This window comes from Artemia sp. Qi Xiang Cuo, chromosome 12 (genome assembly GCF_049724085.1).
Source record: "Artemia sp. Qi Xiang Cuo chromosome 12, ASM4972408v1, whole genome shotgun sequence".
NCBI classification, from domain to species: domain Eukaryota; kingdom Metazoa; phylum Arthropoda; class Branchiopoda; order Anostraca; family Artemiidae; genus Artemia; species Artemia sp. Qi Xiang Cuo.
In genome coordinates this window covers 15,535,860-15,551,253 of record NC_142805.1, presented here as the reverse complement: position 1 = coordinate 15,551,253, position 15,394 = coordinate 15,535,860, and positions in this window count along the sequence as shown.

The following is a 15,394-nucleotide window of genomic DNA, read 5'->3' as shown; positions in this document are numbered from 1 at the left end:
AAAGTATTCCGTATATGAAAGGGGCTGTCACCTCCTCAACGCATCGCTCTTTACGCTAAATTTTTTTATTATTTTAAAAAATAAAGTTGTGAGACAGAATCAAACTTTAGCGTAAAGAGCGAGGTGTTGAGGAGGGGCACACCTTACAAGTTGATTTTGGCTCACCTTACATGAATAATTAAAACGAAATTGGCATATTAATTTTACTTTGTTTTGGCTGCGTAAAGAGCGAGGTATTGATTAGGGGGTGAACCTTCTCATATACGTAATAATTTCTGTTCGTTTTAAGTTTTAATGTTGCTCCTTACTTTCAGTTGAAAAAACTTATTTTTTTTATTTAATTTCTGATCGTTTTTAAATAATGCTGGGACAGCTGGCACCCCCTTCATAGAAATGTCCCTTCCCCCAAGGAAAAATCCTCTATTAAAAGATCCTCCCATGTAATCTCCTCCTCCGACCCCCCCCCCCCCCCCACCCAGAGAAAATCCCTCTTGAAAACATCTGTATACTTCTCAATAACCAACACTATCAGAGGCAACGCTATAGCGTTGCCTATAGTAAATGCCATACGGCTCCAATGTTTTATTATCATTATTATTAATTATTTTTTTCCCCAGATGCACTTCATATAGAAGGGGTCGTCGTAGAAACTTCAAAGGGGGCTCATTCAATTGGAAATCGAGAGTTCTAGTGCCCTTTTTAATAGCCGAAAGTGATTGGAGGGCAACTAGCCTCCCCCCCCCACGCCAATCAATCTCACAAACACATCCAATCAAAATTTTGAGATAGCCATTTTGTTCGGCGTAGTCGATTTCCAGATAGAAAATATATTTTTGAGGAAGACACTCCCCTACAACCCTCAGGGCAAGGGTTTTAAGTTGTGCCCGGGGGGCATATAAGAACGATGTTGGCACAATGTATCCTTTATTATTTTTTTTCCTTTAGAGCAGGGCACTTCGTATCGAAGAAGTTATCGTAGAAATATAGAAAAGGGCACATTCAATTAGAAATTGGAGGGGCCTTTGCCCTTTTTAATAGTCGAAAGTGATTGGAAGGCAACTAACACCCCTTCAACGCCCATCATTTCCCGAAACACATCCAAGAAAAATTTTTAGATAGCCATTTTGTTCAGTGTAGTTGATTTCCAGATAGAAATTATGTTTTTGAGGAGGACACTCCCCCACAGCCTTCAGGGCAAGGGTTGTAAGTTATACCCTGAGGGCATATAAGGTTTTTATAGAAGCCGTTGTCGTAGAAACTTCAAAAAAGGCTTATTCGATTGGAAATTCAAAGGGCTAGTGCTCTTTTTAACAGTCGTTTGGAAGGCAACTAACCTTTCTCTCACGCCCACCTTTTCCCCAAACCCACCCAATCAAAATTTTGAGATAGCCATTTTATTCAACGTAGTTTTAGGTTCTGGAAATTAGGTTTTTGAGGATGACAACCCCCCCCCTCACAGCTCTCTGGGCAAGGGTTATAAGTTATGCCCTGGGGGGAAATAAGATTTTGTACAGACAGCGTTGTCGTAGAAACTTCAGAAAGGGCTCGTTCGACTAGAAATTTAAATGGCTAGTTCCCTTTTTAATAGTCGAAAGTGATTCTAAGGCAACTGAAACCCCTTCCACGTCCACCCTTTCCCCAAACACATCCAATCAAATTTTGATATAACCATTTTGTTCAATGTAGTTGAAAGTTCTGGAATTTATATGTTTGAGGAGGACACTCCCCCATAGTCTTCACGGGCAAGGGTTATAAGTTATGCCCTGGGGGCATATATGGTTCTTATGGAAGGAATAATCGTATAAACTTCAGAGAGGGCTCATTTTACTGAAAATTTAAAGTTTTAGTTCACTTTTTAAGCGTCAAAAGATATTGGAGGGTAACCAGCTTCCCCCCCCCCCAAAAACAACTCATTTTTTCCGAATGTATCCAAAAAAAAATTTAAGATAGCTATTTTGTTAAAAATAGTTCAAAGATCATATAAAAAAATTTCGGTATTGATACGAACCCCCAGGGCCCAGGGGCAGGCGTTGTAAGTTATTCCCTTGGGACATATATGGGTCTTATGGAAGGGATGCTCGTATTAACTTTAATGAGGGCTCATTTCATTGGAAATTGAAAGTTCTAGTTCAATTTTTAAGAGTCGAAAGAGGTTGGAGGGCACCTAGCCCCCCTCCTCAACGCCTTTGTTTTTCGTCAAACCCATCCGATAAGAACTTTTAGATAGCTTTTTTTTAAAATAGTTCAAAGATCATATAACAAAAACTCCGGGGTTGACACAGCCCCCCATGCCCGAGGGCAGGCGTTGTAAGCTATGCCCTGGGGGAATATATGGTTCTTATTGAAGGAATGCTCGTAAAAACTTAAAGAGAACGTAAAGGGATGGCTCATTTGATTGGAAATTGAAAGTTATAATTCAGTTTTTTAGAGTCAAAAGAGATTGGAGGTAAACTAGCCTTTCCCCCCCCCCACGCCCCTTCTCCCCTAAATGCATCCGACAAAATTTTGAAATAGCCATTAAGTTAAAAATTGCTGAAAAGTCTGATAACACAAACTTAGGTGTCGTCACAACCCCCCAGGGCCCGGGGGCAGGCGTTTGATTTAAAATTGAAAGTTCTAGTTCACTTTTATAAAGTCAAAAGAGAATGAAGGGCAATTAGCCCCCCCCCCTATCACTCCCTTATTTCCCAAAACCCGTCCAATAAAAATTTTGAGATAGCTATTTTGTTAAAAATGGTTCAAACATCAGATAATAAAAACTTCGAGGTTGGCACAAACCCCCAGAGCCCGGGACCAAGTGTTTTAAGTTATGCCCGGGATATAATGTTTTTATGTAAGGAGAGGTCATATAAACTACAGAAGTGGCTCATTTGATTGGATGTTGAAAGTTGTTGTTTCCTTTTTATGAGCCAAAAGGGATCGGAGGGCATCTCCCCCCCCCCCCACAAACACTTTTTTCCGAATGCCTCCGATCAGAATTTTGAGATTGCCAGTTTCTGTGAAGTAGTCCAACGAACACATAACAAAAGCTTTGGGGTCGACATACCCCCCCCCCCCCAGAACCCAGGGGAGGGGCTTTAACTTATGCAGCGGGGGTATATAAGGTTTTAATGGAAGAGGTGGTCGTATAAACTTTGGAGGGGACTCAAATGACAAGCCCACTAGCATTAAATCTTACCCCCCTAAGATCCTCGCATTTGCAGCGCAGATGGGAGGTTCCTCTGGAAGGGTTCTTCCAGAAGGAATGCTCGTATAAACTTCAGAGAGGGCTCATTCGATTTAAAATTGAAAGTTCTAGTTCACTTTTATAGAGTCAAGAGAGACGTAAAGGCAATTAGCCCCGCCCCCCCCCTCCACGCCCTTATATCCCAAAACCCACCCAATAAATATTTTGAGATAGCCATTTTGTTAAAAATAGTTCAAACATCAGATAATAAAAACTTAGAGGTTGGCACCAACCCCCAGAGCCCGGGGCCAAGGGTTTTAAGTTATGCCCTGGGATATATAAGGTTTTTATGTAAGGAGAGGTCGTATAAACTTCAGAAGTGGCTCATTTGATTGGATATTGGAATTTCTTGTTTTCTTTTTATAAGCCAAAAGAGATCGGAGGGCATCCCCCCACACACACGCTGTTTTTTTCAAATGCATCCGATTAAAATTTTGAGATAGCCAGTCAAGGCCGTATCCAGGGGGGGGGGGGTTACCCGGTTTGAACCCCCCCCCCCCTCGAAATTTTTAACCGAGTCGAAAATTAGTCTAAAAAATACCTGTAAAGGTATTTTTACAGGTAAATACCTGTAAATATCGGGTAACCCCCCCCCCCTGAACAAAAAATCCTGGATCCGCTCTTGTTGCCAGTTTGTTTGAAGTAGTCCAACGATCAGATAACAAAAACTTAAGGGTCAACAACCCCCCCCCTCCCAGAGCCCAGGGGAGGGTCTTTAACTTATGCTGCGGGGGCATATAAGATTTTAATGGAAGAGGTGGTCGTATAAACTTTGGACGGGGCTCAAATGACACACCCCCTAGTATTAAATCCGACCCCTAATTTCCTTGCGTTTGCAGCGCAAATGGAAGGATAGCTCTATATACTGCTTTTAGAATGGTTATCTCTTGTGTAAAGTTATTTTAGTTTTTTTTTTATTAATTTTCTTATGTTACTAAGTTTTAGACGATAGAAAACTAAAAGTCATAAAGGCACTAAGGTTTCGATGCTTTATTATTTTTTAGTTGTGCACTAAGATTAGTGAAAACAGGGCCACCAACGGGAAGGTTGTGCAAAGCCAGCCCCGTCCGCCCACCCTTTATCATTAAACCCGACCCCCTGATATCCTCCCATTTGTAGCGCAAATGCGAGGATAGCTCTATATAGTGCTTGTTAATAGTTATCTCTTTTGTAAAGTTTTTTTTAGTTTTTTTTTAAATTAATTTTTTACTGTTACTAAGTTTTAGACAATAGAAAACCAAAGGTTATAAAGACCACAAGGCTTCAATGTTTTATTGGGTATTTTTCTAAAAACTACTCATTTTGTTGTGCACAGACAGCCCTGCCCGGCCACCCCTTAGCATTAAACCCGATCCCCTGATATCCGCAAATGGGAGTATAGCTCTATATACAGCTCGTGAATGTTTATCTCTTGTATAAAGTTATTTGAGTTTTTTAAATCATTTATTTTATGTTACTAAGCTTTTGACAAAAGAAAAATAAATTCAATAAAGGCAATAAGGTTTCTACGTGTGATTGTTTTTTAGTTGTACATTAAGATTAGTAAAAACAGGTCCACCACCTTGAAGGTTGTGCACAGCATGGCCCGTCCGCCCGCCCTTTAGCATTAAATCCGACCCCCTCCTCCCATTTGTAGCGCAAATGGGAGGATAGCTCTATATACTGCAACGATTATATAATTCTCTCTAGATACTAAAAGAATTTTTTCTGTTTGTAGATTTTGCTTGTTTTGTTTCGATGTTTTATTGTTTATTCAGTTGTGCAATAAGATCAGTGAAGACAAGACCACCAACTGGAAGGTTTTGCACAGCCAGTTCCGTCCGCCCGTCCCTTTGCATTAAAACCGACTCACTCCTCCCATTTGTAGCGTAAATGGGAGGATAGCTATGTATACTGCATGTTAATGGTTATCTCTGTTGTAAAATTATTTTAATTTTTTTAATTATTTTTTTTCTGTTACTAAGTTTTAGACAATATAAAACCGAAGGTCATAAGGACCATAAGGCTTTAATGTTTTATTGGGTCTTTTTCTAAAAAGTCCTCATTTTGTTGAGCACAACCAGCACCACCCGCACACCCCTTAGCATTAAACCCGACCCCTTAATATCCTCCCATTTGCAGCGCAAATGGGAAGAAAGGTTTATATACTGCAACGATTATATAATTCTTTCTAGATGCTAAAAAAATTTTTTCTGTTTGTAGATTTTGCCTCCATATAAAAGGATTTCCTTATTGCCATTAAGGCAATAAGGTTTAGATGTTTTATTTCTTTTTTAGTTTTGCAATAAGATCAGTGAAACAGGGCCACCAACTGGAAGGTTTTGCACAGCCAACCCCGTCCACCCACACCTTAACATTAAACCCGACCCCCTAAGATCCTCCCATTTGTAGCGCAAATGGGAGGATGGCTCTATATACTGCTTGTTAATGGTTATCTCTTATGTAAAGTTATTTTAGTTTTTTTAGTTAATTTTTTTCTGCTACTAAGTTTTGGACAATAGAAAACCAACTGTCATAAAGACCATTAGGCTTTAATGTTTTATTGGGCCTTTTTCTAAGAACTCCTCATTTTCTAAAAACAGCTCATTTGACTAGTAATCACGTAGCCTTTAAAGAGTAAAAAGTTTTGAAAGCCCCCCCTCCCTTACACCTTTTTTCCTCAAATGTACCAGATAAAATTTGGAAAAGCTATTTTCGTTCAAAATATTCCTAAGGGAAAAAAATTACTGTGACATGTAAGGTTTACCTATGAAGAAAATAGGGGATATTTGATCCTGGATCTTTTGGATGCGCTGCTAGTTGTGTATAAATACACTGAGATTCGTGAAAACAATGCTCCAGTGTAAAGATTTCACACAGCCAACCCTGTCCGCCCCCTAGCATCAAACCTGACCCCTTAATATCCTACCACTAGCAGCGCATGTAAATATGTGTCTGTGAGTCCCACAGCTCTATAGACTTCTTGTCCATGGTTATGACCTATCTTAGTTTGTTTAATTAGTTGTTACTTATCCTTTCAGGTCATATAATGGAGGCAGCTAGGTTATAATATTGCTATAGAAATTATTTATGATTTATTTGAATATGAAGTAGAATTAGGATTCATTTAAATCAAAATATAGCTTATGATAAAACTTCATAGAGTTGACCTTTCTCATATTTTTGATAGAAAAGTCGAAACAATTTACAGCCATATTTGAAAGAACCAGAGAAAGAGCATTTAAAAGAATATGACTAAATGTACAGATAAAATAAGGTTTTACTTGTGCTTCTGCTGTTAAAAGGATGCCCTCTCCTCACAGGAAATTCTTTTATACGGAGGCGAAATCTACAAACGGAAAAAGTTCTTTCAGTATTTAAGTAGTGATAGCGTATACAGTTTCACCCGTGCTTGCGTAATATGTCTTACCTCTACCATGCACCTATTGATCTGAACCCTACACCTGAGGCATGGATATGTGTCCAGTTTAACCGGTACATTGGCTTACCAGGGACATTCACCTATTGCTACAGACGGTACATGTCTTACCAGACGGGTTTCTGAGGCAACACCCATTTTTGGGGCCAATCAGAGAGAGCGGATACAGAGGGTACTCCATATATGGTAATTTGATCAGAGGCATGAATATACGGTGCAGTTTAAATGGCACATTGAGTTACCACGGTCATTCAACTATTATCATGACTGGTATATGTCTTAGCAGACAGGTTTCTGACTCGACAGTCAAGCCTCTCAGATTTCAGTCATAATTCAGCTATTATCACGACCGGTATATGCTTTAGCAGATATTGACAAATGACGCATGAAGCTCAATTACAGACCCTTTTTTTAAAATTTCCTCTAGTTGTAAAAAGGAACCTGGTAATGGATTTTTAATAGGATAAATCTCTTTAAGGAAGATCCATCATCTCAATCCGAAAAAAATATGTAAAATAAACCACAAATGGTTTGGTATTCGAGACACCGGTTTGTGTAAGGCTGAAACCTGCTCCTGATCCAAATCTGCATTTGAATAAATTGAATTAAACTGAATTGAATGCAATAAGGAATGGTAGCGCAATGAACATTCCCGAAGCTTCTCACCTTCTATCAATTTCAACCAGGTCTTTAAGCTGGCTCGTCTTCTCTTAAAAAGGTCCTTGCGAAGTTTTCACCTTCTTCAAAATGAGTTCCATGCATTAATTCAACGAACTGACATAGGTGATGAGACCTTGGCAGAAAGGTGCTAGTTCTCGAAAATGTAGGAGGAGGATTTCATTCTTTTGTATGAAGATACGTAAAAGGTTTTTTTTCAAAACCTAGAGAGGGGGAGGGGACTTTTGTTTTTTGTTTCTCAAAGAAATATCAAAAACAAGTATTTTAAAAATTCAAGAGGGAGAATTACATTCATCTGATCGCCCCTCGAATTGTCACCCCTGTATAGGCAACTGTTTAATCTTACAAAAAAAAGTGATAAACCAAAAAGAAAAAGAATCAGATATACTACGGAGAAAAAGATATTAGACAATGCATCATAGGCAGCGCGATAGCGCTGTCTAAGTAAAGAACGATGTGGGTAAAGTGTAAAATGCAAATAAATTTGTACTTTACTGAAAAAATACAAATGAATATGCATTGTCAGTTTAATACACATATACTGATATTTAGTAATCCAAATGTTAGAATTATTTGATTTATTAAAAATATAAAAGTAAAAACATTTAAATTTTTTCAGTAAAGTGCAAATTTTGTTCTGGCCTTGGGAAGGCATAGGGGTTTTGCGCCGAACTTATTTTAATTTCTGTTCGTTTTGGGTTTCATTTATTTATTGATGCTGATTTGTGGTAGTTTCACGATTGGTAGGTTATTTGATTTTATTTTTGCTCATTTTTTGTTTAATGGAGTTCTTTAATTTTCTTTGAAAAACTTATTTTGTGGAAAAAGTTTTTTTAATTAATGAAGAAAAAGGGGCAGATAAATCAAACATGAGATAAAGGAGACACAGTGATCATGAGAAAAAAGGAGACCCTGTTCTAAATCAGAAAAACTGACGGTGGCAGGACGAAGGATTATGGCAACTGTTATTAGTATATTAAGCGCCAAATATTAACCGAGTACCTTGATGTATGAGACACTATCAAATCGCAAAATGGTTGTCGTTTCGAAACAATTCACATGACCCCTAAAAGAAAGGGACAAAAGAAAAGTTCTGCTATTGCACGACAATGCAAGGCCTCATTCTACCGAACTAACTAAATTATTTTTGGATTTTTGTGAAATGAGAGAATTTTGTTTACCCCGATTCCTCCCCAAATATCGATCCTAGTAATTCTCGTGTTTTCTGTAGCTTCAAAATCAAATATATGAGGGGGTAGGGACATGGGCATACGTAGGCTCTTCTCTAGGGGGGCAGCCGATTCTGTGATGAAGGGCGGGGGGCTGAAGTTATATTGGCAGTTCACAAAACCTTACATTGCCAGCAAGTTCTATCATACCTATGAAATCTTTATTAATAAGTAATCACCCAAAATCATAAATCATCAATAAGCTTCAGCATTAATCAATCTTCTTGGATTAGAGCTAAGTCTTTCCAAGCCATTATGGATAATTGCTTCTTGTTTGACTTTTATTCTGTCATCCCAGCTGTTTATTTCCAGCTTTTTCAACCATCTACCTTCTATCAACTACTTTTTTAGCCATCTAACTTTTTTAAGCTGCTTTTTCAACCATCTGCTTATCAGCCATGTCCGGTGTAAATTTGAATTCCTAGGGGGAAGATGCCCCCTCTGCCCCCTTCCGTATGCCTATGGGAAGGAATAATTTCTGTTTTCAATTAATTGTCTATTCTAATTGATGATTAACCCGAGGAAGAAGTTAATGTGTAAGCTACGTGATAAAATTTTACAGACCTTAAGGCGGTCAAGGACCTGTACAACGTGGCTAAATTCCTAAAATGCATTAAATCCAACAAGATTTTGGTTACAAATAAACTACCATTACTATTACTATAGGGGAATCTTTTTCTCAACATTTAAACATAATTGAGAATTTGTCTTTACAAGAGCAGAACCTGGTTTAATAATTAGCTGAAACGGTTAATAAACTGAGACTTACTTGATTCCCTTGTGTATATTGCAATTACTTTTTTTGGACCTCGGTTTATTTCCCTATTTTGATTAACTTTTAAAACAGTTCTAATAAATAAAATACTTAATTCATAGTGAAGAAAACTATATTTGTTGATCGTTATTCGTTTTTATGGAGTTATCTGAAGGGCCCATGCAGTCAAGTAGTGTGTTAAATTTTGTGCTTTGTCTACTTTGTCTATAACCAGTTTTGCTATTGAAGTTATCAGCCTTTCTTCTTCCCTCCTTCTTATATTGCTTTGTTTTTTCTTTAAAAAAAATGTTTTCTAGTTGAGTGTTTGCTTGCTAAGCAACTTAGAGAAAATTTTACTTTGCATTCGAGCCTTCCTTTTGGCAACAAGTAGGGTATTAGAATGATTTATTTTGCTGTTGTTGAAAAATGAATATCCTTCTAAATATTATCTTTGCACTTTCTAGCATTTCATATTCCTAAAAGAAAATTATTAAAAAATTGAAAAATCGGAACTTTTCTGAGCTAGATTTCCTAACCTTTCGTGGGTGTATGTCTGGTTTTATTAATAATATTTGATTTTCTAATAAAGTTGGGTTTTAATTTTCAGAAATGCGAACATACATGTTTAAAATACATCTGATTTTAATAATTGGGTACATTTTTGCAGATTTTTTAATAAAGTTGGGGTTTAGTTTTCAGAAATATGGACATCCCACTTTAAAATACATCTGATTTTATTAATAACATTTGATTTTTTTTTATAAAAAGTTGGGTTATAGTTTTAAGAAATAATAACATCCATAACGTTCTGTTCTAAATTTTTCAGCAGAAGATAGGAACAGTTATACTTTGATTGTGACTATTCGCCATTAAGATAAAGAGTTCTTTTTGAATTCTGCGTTTTCTCAAGGAGGTGTAAAAGTTTTCAAGTTCTCTTCTGAAGATAGAAAGTTGCTCTTTAATTCTCAGTTTTCTCAATAAAGTGAAGAAAAAGTTCAACCCCCCCCCCCTCTGAATTTTCTCAAAGAAAAAAAAAGTTACAGATCAATTCTAAATTTTTTTTTCAAAAGAAAATAAAAATTTTCCACTTCAGTTCTGAATTTTTGCAAAAACGGGAAACAAGTTTTGAGTTTCCTCTGGAGTTGACATCGTACCCTAAAAAAATAATGGAAACAAAGACGAAGTAATGCATTAAAATATCTTTATTGTTATAATTCCATGATAAATATCATCCTAAAAATGAACTATGACACCGAAATGGAATAAGTATCATATCACGTTAAAACAATATGAAAATTTTTTATAATAGGCTTTAAAATAACCTTTATTTCTATGGAAGAATGGGTGAAGCCTGAAACAAACAGAAATTAGAAATCCTTTGAAATCAAGTAGTGAGACGATTATGAGTATGAATCGTCAAGGATCGTTAGCACCAATGACCCAATCCACCAAGGACCTCAACCTCCAAAGGTCTCCATACCCCCAACCGCCAAGGGGCCCCCTCCCCCAACTTTTTGGCCCCCTCCCCCCATTTTTTTATACTTTTTTTTAGTTTTTTTACTTTTTTTATTTTTTTAACATGGTGTTTTTTTTCACCTCTTTTTTTTTACATCTCTTGGAATGACATGGAACATACTTAAAACAAAAGAAAATTACATTTAATATTCTCAAAATTCAAAATGAGAATGATATAGAAATGTTAGTCGTGATTTTTACTATTAGAAAAATAATGTTTGTAGTAGCACTTTTTTTTGAAGGGGGGGACTTCAAAATTATTCAACTTCTTTTTACATACCTTAAAATGATAGGAAATATGCTTACGGCTATAGCAATCGTACTCGATATGGATATGCGAGATTGAGATCTCCGGGTTAGAGCTTAACATATTCAGTCTTTGAATATAAAATACAGGTCCAAATTACAATTTTATGTAGCTTGAAAAGCTAACTTCAAGGATGTATGGTGTTTTCGATTGCGAATTCATTGGCTTGAAGAAGTCATCATGTGGGGTGATTTTTGAATATACGTTTCTATTGCTGACTACATATCGTAGAGAAGTCTCTTGTTATCACTGGCATATCAACTACAATATGTATGCCTACATTAGAGACATGTGGAGCAATACATTATTCGTTATAAACAAACTAGGTTAATGTGATAGAGTGATACCCCGTTCTGTGATGAAGGGAAGGATCTATCCGTGGTACAAGAGGAAGTTAGAGAAATACGTTGTTTCCCTAACTTCGAATTGAATTTAGGTTAGATAGATTATAGATGGCAGCACACCAGCTCAGACACACAGTCATAGTGAGAGAGACATGCAAAAAGTTGGGTTAATCTAGGTTCGTGAATTGAATTTAGGTTAGATAGATTATAGATGGCAGCACACCCGCTCAGACACACAGTCATAGTGAGAGAGACAAGCAAAAAGTTGAGTTAATCTAGGTTCACTTAGAGTGACGCCACTCTAAGTGAACCTAGATTAACCCAACTTTTTGCATGTCTCTCTCACTATGACTGTGTGTCTGAGCCGGTGTGCTGCCATCTATAATCTATTTAACCTAAATTCAATTCACTCTGACACTTAGATTTTTACGTTTCATAGAACGACATGGTATATGCTTACGGCTCTAACAATCGTTCTCTATGCTTGTTCAGAGACACGATGCGGCTTTCCCACTGGTACTCTATGTCCGGTTATCGACACTAGCTAGTTTATTGAACGTATTAAATCAGAAGATGTTTTCCGTGAAACTATTGCAGTTTCTATAAGAATAGATGGATTTTTATCCAACATCAAAATCAAATTTATTTTCATTGAATACTTTTCATTTAAACTTAAAACACGCTGAAACATAGTTCCCGTGAAACTATTGCAGTTTCTATAAAAATGAACGAATTTTTATCCAACAGCGAAATCAAAATGAATTAGCATTTGATACTCTTCATTTAAACTTAAAATACACTGAAAGATATTTTCCGTGAAACTATTGCAGTTTCTATAAGAATGGATGGATTGTTATCCAATATCAAATCAAATTTGATTTTCAATGAATGCTTTTTTTAAAACTTAAAACACGTTGAAAGATGCTTCCCGTGAAACTATTGCAGTTTCTATAAAAATGAACGAATTTTTATCCAACATAAAAACCAAAATGAATTTGCATTTAACACTTTTCATTTAAAATTAATGTACGCTGAAAGATGTTTTCCGTGAAACTAATGCAGTTTCTATAAAAATGACCGAATTTTTATCCAACATCAAAATCAAATCCAAATGAAGCTTCCGAACCATTGCCTATAATAGTATTTCACTTTTAACCTACTGCTTTTATGCTCAAATATGAAAAATGTCACGTGGCAACCTGTCTTCAGAATATAAAAGATTGTGCACAAACTTTTTCGATAATTTTAAGTTGATTCCCTTTCTCGTAGCCTCTATGCTTGATAGCTTTTTTGTTGTATTTAGGCCAAAATGTTTGTTTTTCTGCACAAACCAGTTGTAAACGACACTGTCGCTGCATGATATCATGTAAGGCTTAAAAAGGGTACTTCGACTCAAGACATGAAAATCATTCCCTACTGGGGTGTTTCCCCTTTTTCTTTAATTTATGAGGATTAGCTTTTGTTTGTAACTTTAACAAATAGTCTAAAACCTAGTAAACTATACATATTTGGATACAGAATTAAAACTAAACTACCTTTCGTGCCTAATTAGCTTTCAGCATTCAGTTTTTGGAGTTTTGGTAAGTTATACCGAGGGTTGATCTGATTAGCCGTGCATTGCATCAAACCCTTTGTGAATTTTTTCACATGGTACAAAAAAAACTATTTCAGACTAGTACGATGCGATGTTTTGTTTTCTGTCAAGGCACAGAAAAGATTCATATGACCATGGTTACGAAGTTTTTATAAATTTTTTGGTCTTTAAAAAGACCGTTGGATAGTCGTGGGGGTGATGGGTGTTATAAAAGTTCCTCATTGTTCATCATCCACTTGGTGTGATCCCAATATTTATCACAGATTTTGTTGTTCTTCTTCTTCCTGGGATATCTTACACATAAACTCCGAGAAGGAATATTTATCGGAACCGATCTTCTAAGACATTAAACCTCGTCCTCCGAGCTGTGTATTCTAATGGGAAAAACCTCACAATTAAAATTTTCAAAGTTGAATATTTGTATTTCGGATTTGCATTTGTCGATTAAAAGTTGGTCAGTGGGTACATTCCCTTTCGCGTATAGTGCTGTTACACCAAAAAAACTACATATTTCTCTAACTTTCTCTTGTACCATGGATAGATCCTTCCCTTCATCATAGAATGGGGGTATCACTCTATCATATATACCTAGTTTGTTTATAACGCATAATGTATTGCGCCACATGTCTCTATTGTAAGCATACATATTGTAGTTGATATGCCACTGATAACAAGAGACTTCTCTGCGATCTGTGGTCAGCAATAGAAACGCACATTCAAAAATCACCCCACATGATGATTTCTTCAAGCCAATGAATTCGCAATCGAAAACACCATACATCCTTGAAGTTAGCTTTTCAAACTATACGAAATTGTAATTTGGACCTGTATTTTATACTCAAAGACTGAATATATTAAGCTCTAACCCGGATATCTCAATCTCGCACATCCATATCGAGTACGATTGCTATAGCCGTAAGCATATTTCCTGTCATTTTAAGATATGTCATTTTAATAATTTCGAAGTCCCAACCCCCCAAAAAAAAGAAAAAAAGTGCTACTACAAACGTTATTTTTCTAATAGTAAAAGTCACGACTAACATTTCTTTATCATTCTCATTTTGAATTTTGAGAATATTAAATGTGATTTTTGTGTATTAAGTATGTTCCAGGTCATTCCAAGAGATATAAAAAAGGGGTGAAAAAAACACCATGTTAAAAAAAAATAAAAAAAGTTAAAAAACTTAAAAAAAAAGTATAAAAAAAGGGGGGGCAAAAGAGTTGGGGGAGGGGGCCCCTGGGCGGGTGGGGGTATGGGGACCTATGGAGGTTGAGGTCCTTCGTGTTTAGGGTCATTGGTGCTAACGATCCTACGCGATTCATACTCATAATCGTCTCACTACTTGATTTCCAAGGATTTCTAATTTCTGTTTAATTTAGGCTTCACCCATTCATCCATAGAAATAAAGGTTGTTTCAAAGCCTATTATAAAATTTTTTCATAATGTTTTCTCGTGATATGATACTTATTCCATTTCGGTGTCAGAGTTCATTTTTAGGATGATATTTATCATGTAATTATAACAATAAAGATATTTTAATGCATTACTTCGTCTTTGTTTCCATTATTTTTTTTAGGGTACGATGTCAACTCCAAAGGAAACTCAAAACTTGTTTCCCGTCTTTGCCAAAATTCAGAGCTGAAGTGGAAACTTTTTATTTTCTTTTGAAAAAAAAATTAGAATTGATCAGTAACTATTTTTTTTCTTTGAGAAAATTCAGAAGGGGGGGGGGGTGAACTTTTTCTTCACTTTATTGAGAAAACTCAGAATTAAAGAGGAACTTTTTATCTTCAGAAGAGAACTTGAAAATTTTTACACCTCTTTGAGAAAACGCAGAATTCAAAAAGAACTCTTTATCTTAATGGCGAATAGTCACAATCAAAGTATAACTGTTTCTATCTTCTACTGAAAAATTTAGAACAGAACGTTATGGATGTTCTTATTTCTGAAAACTATAACCCAACTTAGAAAAAAGATCAAATGTTATTAATAAAATCAGATGTATTTTAAAGTGGGATGTCCATATTTATGAAAACTAAACCCCAACTTAATTAAAAAATCTGCAAAAATGTACCCAATTATTAAAATCAGATGTATTTTAAACATGTATGTTCTTATTTTCTGAAAATTAAAACCCAACTTTATTAGAAAAACAAATATTATTAATAAAACCAGACTTACACCCACGAAAGGTTAGGAAATCTAGCTCAGAAAAGCTCCGATTTTTCAATTTTTTAATAATTTTCCATTAGGAATATGAAATGCTAGAAAATGAAAGATAATATTTAGAAGTATATTCATTTTTCAACAACAGCAAAATAAATCATT